Here is a 17,355-nt window from a genome sequence, read left to right as displayed (position 1 = left end):
GTGTCTAGGAACCCTGGTGAAAGAGTCCCATTATAGCTCTAATTGGATACCATTTGGAGAAACAATACAGCATAGGATGAAGCTAGAAAAGGCCACCTGCTTGGTCCATAGCCATAACCCGAAGTTATGGTGACTGTACACCAAAGTCTTAAATTGTATTGTTGGAATAACAAAGGTGCATGGTGTGTGTGTGTGAGTGGGTGTGTGTGTGCGTGTACGCACGCACACACAGGAGCACATGTGCGTGCATGTAAGAGACGGTTTGAGTTGGGCTGTAATGTGCACTATGTTTTCTGTCAGCCCATTTCAATTTTTCCAGCCTGCCATGTTGACAGCAAAAGAATAAAGGAGGTCACAGAGGGTGCTGAACATTAAAAATTAATAAAACAACTATTGCGGTAGTATTTTATATAAGTGGTACCATTCACACTTTCTCATTTATACTGCAATTTCTGAATATTCTCCATGCTGTAAGTCAGTCTAATAAAACTGCAGAATTATAGCATTAGGGAAAGTCTTTTGTGTCACCATTTTTAAACCTACCTGCACTTGCATGCAAACATCAGAAATCATAGCAATACCTGAAAGCAAACTAGCTATACCTGAGGGCCAGTTAGCATTTCCATAAAATCTTCTATTTCTCAGATTTACAAATTCTGATGTAAATATTCACTCAGGCTGTAGTAGATCTAAGTCAGTATAGAGCGTTTATTTAAAAACAAAATAAAACAAAAAAAAAGCAAATCACCATGATATTTGAAGGTTTGTCACTTATTTCAAATAGAGTTCATGAAAAGTCCCCCCAGGTTTTTTTTTTTAAAGTCCTCTGTTTTTTGTTTTTTTTTAAGGCCTGCACTATAGCAGCAAAAGTTTCTTCCAATGAGCGCAAAAAAAACCACAATAAAACAAAAAAAAACAAAAAAGAACAACTGCTTTGATTTAAAGGTAATGTAATCTGAAAGGCAGTTCAGGCAGGGGTAATATATATTTTGGAGGAGGGGTAAAATCAGTTCTATAATTGAGTATCTATAGTATTAGCAATAACAAAACAAAGCCAAACACACTTGTGCTAAATAAGTGTTAAATAACAATGATGTTCAAATAGGAGAGGTAGTATAATCAAAATAACTAAGTATCTTTCTTAGTAATATGGAACATGGCTGTCAAGACTTAAAATGCTACCTCCAAGGAGAAAATCGCATGAAATAGACCAGTATATCTTTACAAGATTTACAAAATTTGCCAAAGCACAGTACTAATGTCTTTCTAAGAGTTCCCCAGAGAATTGGAATTTGTAGTTGAGTCCTAGAAGAGCTGCCTGAAGCACAGAATCAAAAACCTGAAAGCTAAATACAGCTCAATTTCTGGTGGTTATACCACCTATATTTTCCATTACTGGGGAAGAACTGTTTTCTCTAGTAGGTTCACGAGCTCTTTGTGGATTAGTTATACACCTAGTCAAACCAGACTATGGTCGAACACCCTAGCAGCCAGGGTTGGGGAACCTGTGGCCTTCAGGCCAAAGGTGGCCCTCTAAGTTCCCAAGTGTGGACCTTTAACTGAATTGAAACTCCACAGAACAAATCCTCTTAATAAAAGGATTTGTTCTGTAAAACTTGGACTCAGTCAAAAGGCCGCACCCAAGGACCTAGAAGGCCACATGTGGCCTGAAGGCCACAGGTTCACCACCTTGTCTAGCCTTTTAAAAGAAGGAAGAGGTGTTGTTTTTTTTTTTTTAATGTCACAACATACCACCAATGAATCATAATTTCCTTTGGTTCTTAAGAATGAAGACTTCATATCAAGTAGCAAAAGCCTTATTAAGGAGACTTAATAATGACTGGGAGAGGCAGCATGGTATAGCAGATAGGTAGCTGGCTTAGATCAGAAGATGCCATTTAAAGTCCAACTTTTGGCATATACTAGCTTTGGGATCCCGGGTAATGCACTTCCACTCTCAGATCCCCCAGGTAACTCCCTGAGACTGTATATTGCTGATAAGTCACTGATCTGAACCCAGGGAGATAGGCTCCTCACCAAGAGTTCCCTACCTTCATGATATCACAGATCCAGACAAAAAACTGGAGTGTTAAGTATTCTCCTCTTCCAGGCATCAATTAAAGAAACTGTTTTCTTGAATCTGATTCATCTGAAATAGCTTTATGACCACATTGGGAAAATCGTAATGGAATGATTCCATGAAGAGAAAGCATTTGAAGTAAGGTAATTTTGAACAAATCTATTTAATGAGAAGAGAAAAACATTTTCCAGTGGCTCATTCTGTCTTCAAAACTTTGAGATTGGCTGACTGTTCTTCTATCTGTGTCTGATTTGTTGAATTTCATGAAAAGTGTCATTATTTTTCCTCTTGTGGTTTTCACATTTGGACTCTGTTTGAAGATACTGTCTGATAAAGTAAATTATTTCAACAATATTCATTTTTATTTAATAATAAAACTGCCAACTTGTTGTTACTACTATTTCTGAGATGGGAAATTGTCTAGGATGAAAGAACAACATGTTTGAACTTCTAGGACCTTTATTTATCATGTAATACACGTACAGAAATCCTTTATATAAAAGGGCTAAACATTAACTAATACATTTACTGAGCAAACTAACAGCTTATTCAAAACAGAGCTGTTACAGTCTACAAATAAATAACAAATGATTGGAAAATTGTCTAATTTTCAGCTAAGTGGTGCAGTGGATAGAGACTTGGGCCTGGAGGCAGGGAAGATTCATCTTCCTGAGTTCAAATCTGACCTCAGACATTTACTAGCTGTGTGACGTTGGGCAAGTCACTTAACCCTGTTTGCCTCAGTTTCCTTGGCTGTAAAATGAGCTGTAGAAGGAAATGGCAAACTGTTCCAATATCTTTGCCAAGAAAACCCCAAATGGGATTACAAAGAGTCAGACATGAAAGAAACAACTGAACAACAACTAGAAAATTGTCAGCAATATATTATTTCCTCCTTCTGGGCTGTTCACTGTGAGTTCTGTTAACTGTTCCACAATTCCTTATGGTAATTTTTTTTTCTTTTTAAACTTTTTAAACAAGTATAAGAAAGGACAAAGTGGACATTTTGTTAATAGTTTTGCAAACTTGTGCTTAGCATTGTTAAGTATAGATGTATAAATTATACAATTTGAAGAAGTCTTAATAACTTCAATCAGTGGTTTTGAATGAAAGTAAGAATTTAAGCACTGACCCTCCTCCCACCCCCAATGTTTTGGTTTCTCTTTAAACAGATCTTTAGGAATAAATTTTCAACTCTTTGCATAAGAATGTAGTAGCTATCTTTAGCTTTGGTTGCTCAGTGTCTACAACTAATTTCATATATAATACATGAAAAAGCATAACCTTTCTTGTTGTCTTGATAAGCTTATGATTATCATTTCTTTAAAACTGAGAATGAAAAAATATCATATTGTCTCCTAGAAAATCAAGAGTTGTGCTTGAATTTTATTGTAACAAATAGTTTCATACATACTAGCAATAACAAGATTGTTTGAAGAATCATGCTGGGGTTCTTACATCATATATGAATATAAAAAAATCCACGTGCCTCAGAGTTTTATTTTATTAAGTAGCTCTTAATGGTATATATCTCATATATAGATATATGTATCTATATATATATAGAGAGAGAGAGAGAGAGAAAGTAAGTAATACAAGGACAAAAAATGAAATAGAACCTACTTTCAAGGAGCTTACATTTCATGGAGAAGAAATAATAGGTATACAAATTAGTAAATGCAAAATATGCACAAATTAAATATAAAGTCCAGGGGAAGGGAGGGGCAGGGAGAGAAACACCAACAACCGGCAGGTGAGGAAAAATTTTGTGTTTATAGTAAGTGGCACCTGAGCTGAACCTTGAAAAAAAATAAAAATAACATTTATAAAGGGGTTTAAATTTTACAAAACACTTCACATATGGACTTTTATATAATTATAAGTGCATAGGTAACTTTTATCAAACTCACCTAAATTATAGCCTATCAAATTAAGACCTCTGTGTTACCATCAATAGCTATAGAAGTTTCAGTTTCAACATGGAAAATAAAAATAAATATCAAATTTAAACAAACCAAAAACATAAAAGAAAGAACAATTCCTAAAAGGCAGAATTTTCATTTTCTCTCAGACCACTGACTTCTGAGCTGTATCGTGAACTAAAAATTTGATCTGCGTACTATTCAAATTTGTGGAGACCTAACAATCTCAGAAGTTTCACTGATCATAATTATTAATGCCTTAATAGTATAAAGGCTGTACTTGGACAAAAACACTACAACCACAACAGTCTAAAGGAGATTTATCAAATAAAGATGCAGCATTCCATTTTCCATTATAAATTATCAGTTCTGTTGCGAGCAGCTCAGCCATTAGGAAAAAAAAACCTCTCATTTAAATAATGCTCATTTGAATATATTCATGTAGAGATTCACAAAGAATTCTCTTTTCTATTATATTGTCTTTGCTGCTGCCTGATTTTCTCAGTGTACGGCCGTCATTGGTCTGTGCAGGAGATCAGAGCCCTAATAATAGATTTTTGACAGCGAGCTCGCCTGCTACCTGCCCTACACAAATCCTCACTGTTCGTGTTTGCTTCATGGCAACAAAGCAGACAGAAGGAAAATGCCAAGTGCTGAGTTTGAGGTACAGCCTTGCCATAGCTTGACATTTCAGCAGAATAGCAGTTTATGAGATGCATAATTTTTCATCTGGGACTCAGCTGCCATATTCATAGAAGCTTACAGCTCTTCGACTGACTGGAGCTAGGGCAAAGGTGGAAAGCACAGATCAAGGTCTCCATCCCTTCCATAGCTATTTTAATATAACTATAATTCTGAAGATAAGCTGATAGGACCAAACAGCTTTTTTTTTCTTACATCAGCTAATATACTTACTGGATCCTTAGTCAAAACAAGGTTGGGAGGGGCTGGAGGTGGGAGTGCATGTAACGGAAGCTCGGTCAGTTCCTAAGAAAATATTTGCTAGACTTTGTTAACCAAAAGACTATGACAGGCGCATTAAGGAGACTTCTTACCTTTGCAGCAGTGATAATGAATTATTAAATCTCCTTCGTGTGTGTGTGTGTGTGTGTGTGTGTGTGTGTGTGTGTGTGTGTTTCATAAAGGATGATTTCAAGCTTGAAATTAATCAAAAATGTTCTATTATGAAAGTAAAACTAGAGAGTATTGTGTCTCTGAGATTGAATTTAAATATTCTCAGATTCATGCATATCTCCTGTACTAAAAAAAAAATCAGTGTAGGTACACGTCAGTGACTGTTTAATTTAGAACTACACATCTCTGTAAGCTTCAGAAACAGTTCCCCATGTCAGAGTCTCATACAGAACAATGCTACAGTACATTGGATTAATTAAAGAAGCCTTGCAGAGAACTGAGTTCTCAGTATGTCAAGATTTCAGTTTTATGTTAAATATTTTCTAAAGGCCAGACCCTGAAATCTCAGGGGCTGTACCAAGCAGTGAGCTGTGAATTTAACCATAGGCTAACTGCTAATGATAAGGAAAAGAGTCCAAGTTGAGGCAGCTGTAATACAGTCATTGGATTAGGCTATCAATCACTCAGCTCCCCAAGGAACAGGCGAAGAAGACAAAACAGTGAAAAGGGAAATTAGGAAAGGAGGGCATGACTAGAATGAGATTCCTCACCATCTTTATCCATTAGTTGGCTCGAATCCCCAAAGCATCAGACAGAAATGTCCAGCATTCCTCTGACTTGGAACCCAGGGTATTTATTCCCGTCATTTAGAGCACTATCAAATTGCCATTAGCTTTCTCTTGTCTCCAGTGATCCTGGAGGTAGCTGGACACAAACACCTGATTTACTGTGGCAGTTTTTATAATAAGGAAATTAGGTGAACTTTTGATTTTTGAACATTAGAGAGTCATAATGCTTTGTTGTTGTTTCAGGGTTCACTGATGATAGTGGGGGGGAAGAATTTTATTTTCACTTCCAAAGTACCCTCACCTTCTATTGAAGTTGAGCATAGACTCAGGTAGAAGATAAAAAGCTACAACCATTGATCACGTAGATACAAATAATTAAGTATATTATTTCCAAAATAACCCAAAAGATTTCTCTCATGGGAAGAAAAAAAGAAAATTATTATATCTCATAAATATTTGTATGCCTATCCATGTAATCTGAATCTGAATCCAAATGGTAGGAACATGGTCAGAATTCATTTGTGGCTAATATAATAAATAGAATATATAATCCTAGGTTTCCTCATAAAAGAGATCATATCATACCATTAACATTCAATACAGTGAGTACACACAATTGGGTAGACAAAATTCCTTCATAATGGATACTGAGAATAATTTACGGATACTAGTCTTCCTTTGAAAAGGAATTGGAGCCGACAAGGGTAAAGCGAGGTTCATAACTATAAAATGTATTTGGGGTTTGGTTTTTTTTTTTTTTTGGTTCATTTGTTTTAAAGCTTAGGTGCTAGTGCCTGGAACATAGTCTACCTAATAAATGCTCATTGATTGACTAAGTGATAGAAGTGAAAATAGTTATAGGGGAGGGACTAAAACTATGATCTGATGGGTATATGAAGCTCCAGGATGAAGAAATGCCCTCTGTCAATGCAGGCTGGGACCAACTGTAGAAAGAAGATATAGCCTTACAGTAGGATATCCTAGAACACTGGGAGGTTGGGACTTGCTTTGAAGTCAGTATGTGTCAGAATCAAGACTTAAACCCAAAGTCTTCCTGGCTTCAAGGCCAGCTCTTTTATACACTATTTTAAGCTGTCTTTCCTATATGTGAATGGAGAGGGTAATCATTGCACTAACTAATCACCAAGACAAAGTGACTTTTAAGAACTAATTTACTGGTCCACAAGCCATTGACAGAGAGAGGAACAGACTTCAGACTTTTTAATTTTTTTTCCTTAGCTGCTTCTTTTTCTTTCTACCTTAACAAATGATATCTTGATCAATATAAAATAACCTAATAAACTAATTATTTTGTTGTTGTTGAGTCATTTCAGTCGTTCCTGACTCTTCATGACCTCATTTGGGGTTTTCTTGGTAAAGATACTGGAGTTGTTTGCCATGTCCTTCTCCAGCTCATTTTCCAAATGAGGAACCTGAGTCAAACAGGGTTAAGTGACTTGCCTAGGGTCACACAGCTAGTGAGTGTCTGAGGCCAGATTTGAACTCTGGTCCTCTTGACTTCAGGCCCAGCGCCCAATCTACTGCACCACCTAGCTGCCCAACTAACGAATTATACTGTGGTAGAAAAGAGAAAAGGTTCTCTTATTTGTACTATTATTTTCAGATAGCCAATTCTCTCCCCAGTTAGATGATATATACACTTGAAATGAAAATTGTGCCATGTACTTCTCTTACTTTTATGGCAAACAAACAGTGGTATGTAAGCTTCAGAAGGAGTTTTTTGTTTTGGGGTAGTTTTTTTTTGTTTTTGTTTTTGTTTTTGGTTAGGCAGTTGGGGTTAAGTGACTTGCCCAGAGTCACACAGCTAGTGATTGTTATGTGTCTGAGGCCAGATTTGAACTCAGGTCCTCCTGACTTCAGGGCCAGTGCTCTGCTAGGCCAGGAGTTGCTTTTGTTGAAGTCTCATGTAAAACGTTGCTATAGTATGTGGGATGTGGAAGCACCATTAGAACAGAAGCTCCTTGAGGGCAAGAAGTATTTCATCTTTGACTTGTATCCTCAGCACTTAGCACATGCCCTGCACATACTAGGAGCAGTACAAATGTTGATTGAAATTAATTAGGAATACAATTGATGTTCAGTAAACATTTGTTTGTTTAATTTGTAGTTGTTGCATGTTAGTAGCTGTAAAGGGGTTAATGACACTGAATTAGGCCCTATTATGGAAACTATCTAAAGGTGCTATTTAGCTAGGGGAATCTTGGTAAGAGACCAGTGATGCCATGCAACTATCTCCACTGATTCACCAGTAGTCCGAATTTGAAAAAAATCTAACCTTATTTTAGGATCATGTTACTGGATTAGCCTCTGAATAATAATTTTCATATTAATGTATAACTTGTTTTGACATAAGGTTTCTTTAAAGGTGATTTTAACTTTTGTTTGAATGTTTCATCTTACCATTAAAGCATTGTATATTATTTTTTGAAAATTATATAGGCTTAAGATTCTACTACAAAGCAAATGTTATAACCTTATATGTTTTCACACTTCTTAGATACAAACCAGTGAAAACTCACTTAGAGGGGAAAAAAATCATATCTTCATTTAGTCAACAAAAGCATCACATTTTTACAACTTACAGCCACAAATTCATAAAACTTTCATAGATTACTGTTTAAAAGAAGTAAACATTTCATCTCAGGCTGCACCAAAACAGCCTCCTACGCTTCTCCCAAGCAAAGGAATCCTGAGATACAGTCATGTTGAGACCTTTTTGCAATGCTGATATGACAAGTTTGCTTGCAATTCAAGTCATGTCGTGAAAGTCACACCTTTCCAATTATTTATTTTCCCTGAAGATCAAGAACTTGCTGTGTGGCCTTGGGTAAGTCACTTCTTCTTTAAGCCTCAGTTTTATTTTGTTTTGTTTAATCTTGCAAAATAAGACTTGTATGGTCTGATGCTGAGTGAAGTGAGCAGAACACAATAACAACCACGTTGTGCAATGACTAATATTAATAAACTTAACCCTTCCCAGCAATACAAGGATCTAGGACATCTCCAAAGGCCTCATGATGGAAAATGCTATCCACATCCAAAGAAAGAACTATGGAATTTGAATTGCTATTTTTTTCTCTTCTGTTGAGTTTTGTTTCCTCTTTCTGGTGCTTCCTCCTATTGGTTCTAATTTTTACTTACAACATCACTAATGTGAAAATATGTTTAATAGGAATGTATATGTGTAGCCTATATCAGATTGTGCACCGTCTTGGGGAGGGTGGTGGGGAGGAAGGGGGAGAAAAATTTTAAACTCAAAAGCATATGGAAGTGATTGTTGATAAATCAAAATAAATTAATAAAAAAATTTTAAAAAGAGAAAAACAAAAACAAAAACAAAACAAACAAAAAAAAAGCCTTGAAGGATTCTAGTATTCATTGAAAGGAATCCCTGTCTTGTAAAGTAAGATGGGATTTTCAACACTTGTACTTCTCAAAAGCAAAACCAAAATTGATTGGATGTCCAACGTTACTTACATGTTGTCTTGCCAAAGATCACCTTACAGTTTAATGTTTTTATTCAAGTTAGGATACAATTGTCTTTATACTGATGCCTTTTAAAATGAAATTTATTTTAACTTATTTATATTTTAAATGTATTATCTTATTATTTAAGGTGTTAGTAAAGAAGTATACTATGTTATTATATATTAAAAAAATTCCAATCAAAAAAAAATAAGGAGGTTAGACTACATAATCATTATAGCTGACATTTATATGTGCTTTAAAATTTGTAAAGTCAAGACACTTTACCTGGATAATCCCATTCAAGCTTCACAACACTCCTATGAGTTACCCTGTGAAGGAACTACTCTAGTCATTATTAAGTGACTTACCCGTAGTTAGAAAACTAGAAATTCTCAGAAGCTAGATTCAAACCCAAGTCTCTCTCATTTACTCAAGGAAAACACAATAGTTGGAAAGCACAAAATCCCTTACATAAATGCTAATGTCCTTTATACCCCTAACATTTTATTGAAAATGTAAAAGTTAATGAGGAAAGCAGAGAAAAAAATCTTAATGCTCCCCCCTTTGTTGCACTTATATCTCAAAGGAACAACACGAATAGAAACATTCCTTTATAAAAAAATTTTAAATGCTGCTTAATTTTTTATGCAAATAAGCTTCCCTGTAGAGGAGAAAAATGATCTGGAAATATTGAGACGGTAATAGTGAAGACAGATGAGGGTTAGCAACTTTAAACCAACATGAGACTATGTAGTCACTGAAGTTAAGTTTTCTTCCTTGAATTTTGATCTCCAATTCCCCTTGCATGTTGCCTATACTTTGTGCAGTTATGTATGGACATATGAGGTTGTGGGTTTTACTTTCATTTCCTTCCTTTCATTTTTCTCATTTGAATTTCTGAATTTATCTACTGCTATTCTTCTACTTATATTGTAGCTACTATCTTATTTTATCTATCTTAGAGAGTTCACATAGGTAGTTTCTTGCCTCTCCTCTTTTTCAGCTTAAAGTCCTTTTGATGAGGTTTTCAAGACTTGAGGCAAATATGTTCTTAACAGCCCTTTTTAGGTAGATTTCTTCCTAGCCAAGAATCTATTGTTCCAGTATTTTAAATGATGATTCAGAAATTCAAATATAATTCTCAGACGAGATCTCAACCTTACCAAATTTCTTTTCTCTTTCTCTTCTGAATCCCTGTCTTCTGTGTGCAGCTATGATGAAAACACCACCTTTAACTATGTGATCTTTGGCAATTCTCTCTAAGTTCCATTTGTAATATCAGTTAAGTCCACATCAATCATCAGAAACCCACAGCAGGTATGGGAGGTTCTCAGGTAAGGTTCCCAGGAAGATAGCAGCCCTTTCTGTTGTTAAGAAGACAACAGCCTCAATAACCCTTAGAAAGGCGCTACCAAGCACAACTGTGCCTCTCTTCCTCTTCTGAGCCTATTAATATGATCTTCACTTGTGTATCCATATTATCATTCCTTCAGGGACAATACCTCCTTCCTTCTCAACCTCCTCCCCTTTAGGGAGAGCTTTATATCTTTTTCTGAGTTGCCAAGTGTTCAGTGGTTTTGCTCCTTCCACTTTTCCTATGTATCACACTCTTATTCCCCCCAAACTCCTGAAATAGGGCAATATTCCCATCTTCCCTTTCACTTCTTTTTTTTTAATATAATGGAGGCCTGTCACATGCAGAGTGCCTCTAACGATATTTCCCCAAGTGGAGATGTTTGTAAGACTCTTCTGATTCTGGAAGAGTCATGGTGATGTGGAATGAATGTGCCTTGGAGAGACTGTATAACATGTATGGACATTCTGTACATTGCTCTGGTTGGCTAACCATGTGGTAAAGAAGAGACTCTTTGATTATCTGCAGAAGCATCCAAAAAGACTTGTTAGCATCAGCCAATTCTTCTTTGTTTCAGTGGTTTTTATAGAGCACAGGGGCTCCTTCACTCATGGCAACAGGTGAAGTAAGTAGAGCCTATAATCTCATGAGTTCAAAAGTTTGAGTTTACAGGCAGCACAGCACTCCTGCCCTGAGGAGCAAGAAGTGACCTTTACTCAGGACCTTCTGGACTCCAGCTCAGTGATAACTAAGACAAACACTCAACCAGAGAAAATCCTACCAGTTGACATTTGATGGAACCAATACTTTGTAGGAACTGAATTAAGTTAAGCCTAGCCATTGTTGACTTATGGGACAATATGCCCCTGAGATAAAAGACCAGACTACAATTTTAGAAAAATTAGATATAGTAGACCCATCACAATTACTGAATGGGAATAGAAAGGTATATACATATTTCTCAGCTGTGCATGGCTACTTGTGCATGGCTAAATGTGCATGGCTACAAAAGTTGATCATGTCATAGGATATAAAAACGTTACAAACAGAAAAGCAATAATGTTATTCGTATCCTTTACTAATCACAATCTAATAAAATTATATTAAATAAAGAATTCCTGGGGGAAATATTAAAAAAAACTAGAAACTAAATAATTTAATCCTGAAGAATTGTTAGATAAAAGAAAAAAATCTAAATTATAATTTCATTAACGATAATGATAACAATGACAAAGAATATTATAAAAGAAGTTTTATATCTCTAAATACTGTTATTCAAAAGAGACTAGATCAATGAATTCCAACTACAAATATTGGAAAGCCATTTTTTTAATTCCAATTAAATATCAAACCAGAGATCTTCATATAGAAAAATTAACAAAATTGGAAACAAAAAAAATAATTAAATAAAATAGGAAATTTTGAAAAATAGACAAAGCATTAGCTAATTTAAGGAAGAAAGAAGAAAACAAAATTATAAGTACCAAAAATGAAAAAATATAATTCATAATGAATGAAGAAGAAATAGAGGATATTATTAGAAAATGTTTTACCTAACTACATGTCAATAAAACTGACAGCCCTAAGTGAAAATAACGAATATTTACAAAAACCACAAAATACCCAAATTAACAAAATAAAATATAGAGAACTTAAACAACCTCATTTCCGAAGAAGAAGCCGAATAAGTCATAAATGGACTTCCCAAGGGGCCAGATGGATTTACAAGTGAATTCTATCAAACATTCAAAGAATCCCCTCAGATATTGAGGGAGATGTTTGTATATTTACTCTTCATATAACTTCAAATCAAAGAGCTACAGATACACATTTCGGATCTGATGAAAAGTAAAGGACTCGTTCTGAACAAGTTTCATGTGATCCTCGCAACAAACACAGCAACTCTCCTCACCTCAGCCTGTCACTTTATCCACTTACCTTATAGTCTTACAATGAATTCAAAGGCAATGAATGGATATATCTGATATTTTCTTATACATTACCAAAAACATGGGGGGCAGCTAGGTGGCACAGTGGATAGAGCACTGTCTCTGAAGTCAGGAGGACCCGAGTTCAAATCCAGCCTCAGACTTTGGTCTGAGGGTCACTTGACCCTGGGCAAGTCACTTAACCTCAACTGCCTAAAAAAAAAAAAGAAAAGAAAAGAAAGAAAGAAAGAAAGAAAGAAAGAAAGAAAGAAAGAAAAAGAAAAAAAAACACAGGGCAACTATCACATCAATTGATTAGCTCTTAGCCAGAGCATTTAATAGGAAGACAGTAGCTCCTTCCAAATGTCATGACTTGGGCATCAGTGTCTCTCCTATTGTCATTTTTTTGTAAATAGCATCTAAAACAGAAAAAGACAGAACCTCAGGAAAGACCTCCTACAAATCAGGACAAACAAAAAAGTGGTATTTAAGTTAATACTTACAGGAAGCTAGGGATTCCAAGAGGTGACAGTGAAGAAAGAGCCCATTCTGGGGTAAAGCCAGTACAAATGCATAGATACAGGAGATGAGGCATGATATATGAGGAACAACAACCAAGTCAGTCTGGCTGGACTAAATGGAGAGGAATAACGTGAAAGACTGGAAAGACAGCAAGATTTATAGGAAAAAGTCATGTTTATTTATTACTTTTCTTTGTCCAAATGCTGATCCTCCTACTACTACACTATTGCTTTTTTTTATAAAAATAGTTAATGTTGATGAGATAAAACTGGATTCACCAAGACAAATAAATTTGATAGTTTGTTTTCCTGCTCAGGATCATAGTCCATGGTATTTTAGATGTTTTCAGCACTTGAAATTAACACAGTTACGTACCAAAAAAAATATTTCTTTCCTGTATGATGCTATCCCTTCAATGTACCCAAGAATATTAACCTGACTTCACCATTCTCATTTTCCTTTCCTGTGCACTAGTTAGATCTGAACACCAAGACTGTTGCTTTGGGGTTTAGTAATACTGTCAGGTGATTTGGCATAATTGGAGTATTGCTCTGTGATCTTCTCAAGCTAGGCCCTGGGTTAGGAGGACAGAGAATGTTTAACTGGCAGTGCTTTGCTATAGATGAGAATATTGCCCAACACAATGGGTATGTCCTCAACTTTTTGGGGACATTCGCTCTGCCTTCAGTTGAAATGGTTGTTAGATGGTGGTCATTCAATAAAAACCACTTTAAAATAAAATAACAATGCCCCCTCATTAGAATGTTATCTACTTCTAGATTGACTCATCAGTTGCTCACTTTTTAATCTCCTCTGAAGTGCCTCCTCTGTAAACTCTGGTTTACTCAACTAGTGGTTCTCCAGTGCTTATCAAGCTAGGGAAATAGGGAAAAAGTGCTCAGCCCTCATGGGAATAGGCAAAGTCATGGGGCATGCCAAATGAGTATTTACTGGCCCATTAGTCATAGTCATAAAGTGTCACATGCACAGAATCCCACAATACGAATCAGAAAAGGCCTCGGAGGCCACCTAGGATGGCTGTACCTAATCAGGGGCATCTTCAGTACCCCAATTTTACGTAAAGACTTCTAGTCACCGAGAGATGATATCTTTAAAAACAGATCAATACTACCAAAAATGGCTAAATAAAAGAAAATGTTTATCTTGTGATACAATAATACTCTAAAGGCAGCCAAAACCTATTCTTGCTCATGTGGAACATTGGAAAGTCAAATGCCTGGGAGGTAAGAATTCTTAGCAAAATGTATCAGGGCAGTAACTTCATCCAGGAATTGAAAAATCAATGATCTAAATGATTGAATCTGTCCATAACTTGTTTGATTGTTTGCACCTTTTACACTCCCCCACCTCAAATGAATATAAGGAGATTGGGAATGAAAGTTCACCAAGCTATACCTTGTTTTCCGAGTGTTTGGTGTTTATGAAAGTAATGGTGTTCTACCAATATTTTAATTAGCATCTTTTCTACTGTGAATTTTTACCTTCCTGATCAGTTCTGTGGTCAGCCTCTTCACCACCATAGGGTTCTTCACCTCTTCTGATGAGCCATTCAAGGGGGTGGTAACTGTATTTCTATCACTTCATGACTGTTGGCAGTGCAGAACAAATAATAGCCTCCTTCAGGACACTATTCCACTCTTTTCATAGTCTTACCATGCCCACGCCAAAAAGATAACTCCTGATTAAATTTGTGTGAGTAGGGCTGCACCAAAAATGAATTTGGTAATTTAGAACTATCCCTTGGTGCCTCCCAGGGGATGGGTTTCAGTAATTGTCCTATGCCCAAGATGATTTTGTTGGCTTAAGCTCTTGTGGGAGGAGCCATCCCATAGTGAAAGGGAACCTCCTCAGCCCCCTTTAACTTCTTTCCTCATATTGCCTTTCTTTTGGAGAGACACTGAGAGTACAACAGAGTTTAAAGCAAACCTAGGATCTGGGGAAGGGGTCTTGTCAATTTCTCCTCAGGAATCATTAATGCCTTTCTTTGGGAAAAAATACATGTGAGCTTCGTGTATCAGCCACACAAAGGGGAAGATTCCCGGACACTTTTTGCCTTTCTTTTTCTCTTTCTAAGCACAGGCCAGAGACTAGAGACCAGAAAGTGGATTTTTCCTTACCTAAGAAGAAACAATGTCCTGAAGAAACATAGAAACTGTCCCACATGGCTTCAGGGGTCCCTGTATAATGCCATTCCTGAACCCCCACCACCTAATTAGAGGAAGGGTATTTCTTGAGTGGTATTATACTAGAACCTAGTCTTCTATCCAGAAAAAGAAGATATCTTGGGAAACTTGAGGCTTGGATTTGACTTAACAGTATCTCAAAAGTTCCCAAGTTTAGAGAGCTGGCATTCTAGAGATAAAGGGGAGGGGACTGTTACTAAGCACTCTGCCTCTTAATGTGAAAACAACATTGCTGATGTGGCCCCTGCAGTTGGGGGTAGGGACAAAACATGAGGGAGCAGAAATCCTCTCTTTTGTGACTTTCCTGAATTATTCAGGTATTTCAAGAAATGGAATAGCCTTTCCCAAAGTGTTTTTTTCTGGTGGGATCCCATCTTTTGGCCAATTCTAATCTGATAAAGTTTAGTCAGGAAAATCGTGAAGTCTTAAAAGCTAGTTCAAGAAAGTGTCTTCACAAGTATAGGGGAGACCACATTCCATATGAAAAGGTCTGGGAATTTTAGTGAACAGCAAATTCGATGAGGCAGTCAAGAAACCTAATACAATCTCAGCCCATGTGAAAAGCGGACTAGAATTCAGGCCCATGGAGGTGATAATCATTTTGTGTGCTGTCCTAGTCAGGCCACATTTTAACATAACAATATAGAACATTGATAAGGTATCCAGAGGCAGACAACCGTGGAAATGAAATTCCTTAAGTTCATGATATATGATATATGGTCCAAAGAACATGAGAATATTTAGCCTAGAGAACAAAAGACTTAGGGACACATGACAAGTATCTTCTAAGATCTGAATGACTATCCCATAAAAGAAAGATTAGACTTGTTTTGTTTGGGTCCAGAGGGTAGAATTTGGTTAGAAAATGCAAAGAAGCAAATTCATACTTAATTAAGAAAAAAAATGGGACAGAACTATCCAGAAAGGTTCTGGTCTTCTTTGAGATGTCTTGGGTTCCACCTTCACTTGAAGTCCCCAAGTAAAGGCTAGGTGATTACTTGTTTGATGTTTTGTAAAGGAAATTCTTGTTCAGTTACAAATTGAAATAAACAACCTCCAAAGTCCCTTCCAATGATCATTGTGTGGGCTCTCCCCTCCTGTCTTTTTCAGGTTCTACCTTGTCTCCATTAGGACATTAGGTGGCACAGAAGATAGAATGCTGGACACAGAATAAGAAAGAACCAAGTTCAAATTCTGCTTCAGACATTTTCTAGCTATATGATCCTAATAAGGTACTAGATCTCTCGGCCTCAGTTCCCCCATCTGGAATATGGGAATAATAATAATAGCATCAACTTCACAGGGTTCTTGTGAGAATCAAATGGGATAATGTATGTAAAGTGCTTCATAAACCTTAAAAAGTTATAAAATATTATTATTATTATCTTATCATCCTATTGTTTCATTCATACCACACAACAGTCTTTGGTCCTCTTCTTTTTCCCAAAACAAACAAAAACCCCAGTCCTTAACTTTTCTAACCAACTTCAAAACATTCAGAGGTTTAACACATTAATATTGAACCAGGCCATGCCTAATTTTTCATTACCTGAAATTGTTTGAATCTTATGAACATGTGTAGTCCATCTATACACTGAGGTATCCTTCTTCCAACTCTAACTCCCACTGATGACTTAGGTCCCTAGAACTTGGCTAGTTACATTCTAACCTACCCATCCACCTACCTAGGGTTCTAAGGGTAATTGCTGGCAATTCTGCAGTATCATTGGCGTCAGTCCCCAGAGGAGTCCTGTCTCCTCCCCAAGATTATCAGTTGAGAATCATTTAGCCAGCACCAAATAGTATCTTTTAGCAGAAGGTATTTACTGAGGTAGTAGAGTAAGTACAGTTAGTACAAAACATTCTCTTCCAAAGTCTGTGACACATTCTTTCACAAGTACATACAGAGTTCAGGGAAAATGGACTGAGGCTTGAAAAGTACGTGTGGCAAAGGGCTAACTCACAGCTAGCTCTTGGAAATTGGAAGTCTTTTTATTCTATTCACAGTGTAAATGACTTTAAGATTCCCCTTCCTCTCCATTCCTTCTATATTTCCAAATGTATTCTGTGCCACACTATTTTGTACTTGTCTCAAAAATATTTTTCCCTTAATTTGGTCATCATTAAAAACAAACAAAAAAAAATTCCAAAGG

At 36.4% G+C, this 17,355-nt stretch overlaps 1 protein-coding gene across 1 annotated transcript in view; it reads left to right on the top strand.

The window, feature by feature from the left end:
* Positions 1 to 17,355, top strand: part of DPYD (dihydropyrimidine dehydrogenase) — a 1,024,364-nt gene that overhangs the window by 764,420 nt on the left and 242,589 nt on the right. The window lies entirely within an intron of this gene.

Source organism: Vombatus ursinus, unplaced genomic scaffold (genome assembly GCF_900497805.2).
Source record: "Vombatus ursinus unplaced genomic scaffold, bare-nosed wombat genome assembly UNPS02014787.1, whole genome shotgun sequence".
Lineage (NCBI taxonomy): Eukaryota > Metazoa > Chordata > Mammalia > Diprotodontia > Vombatidae > Vombatus > Vombatus ursinus.
Note: the sequence above shows the minus strand (reverse complement) of the source record. Positions and strands in the feature narration are given on the sequence as shown.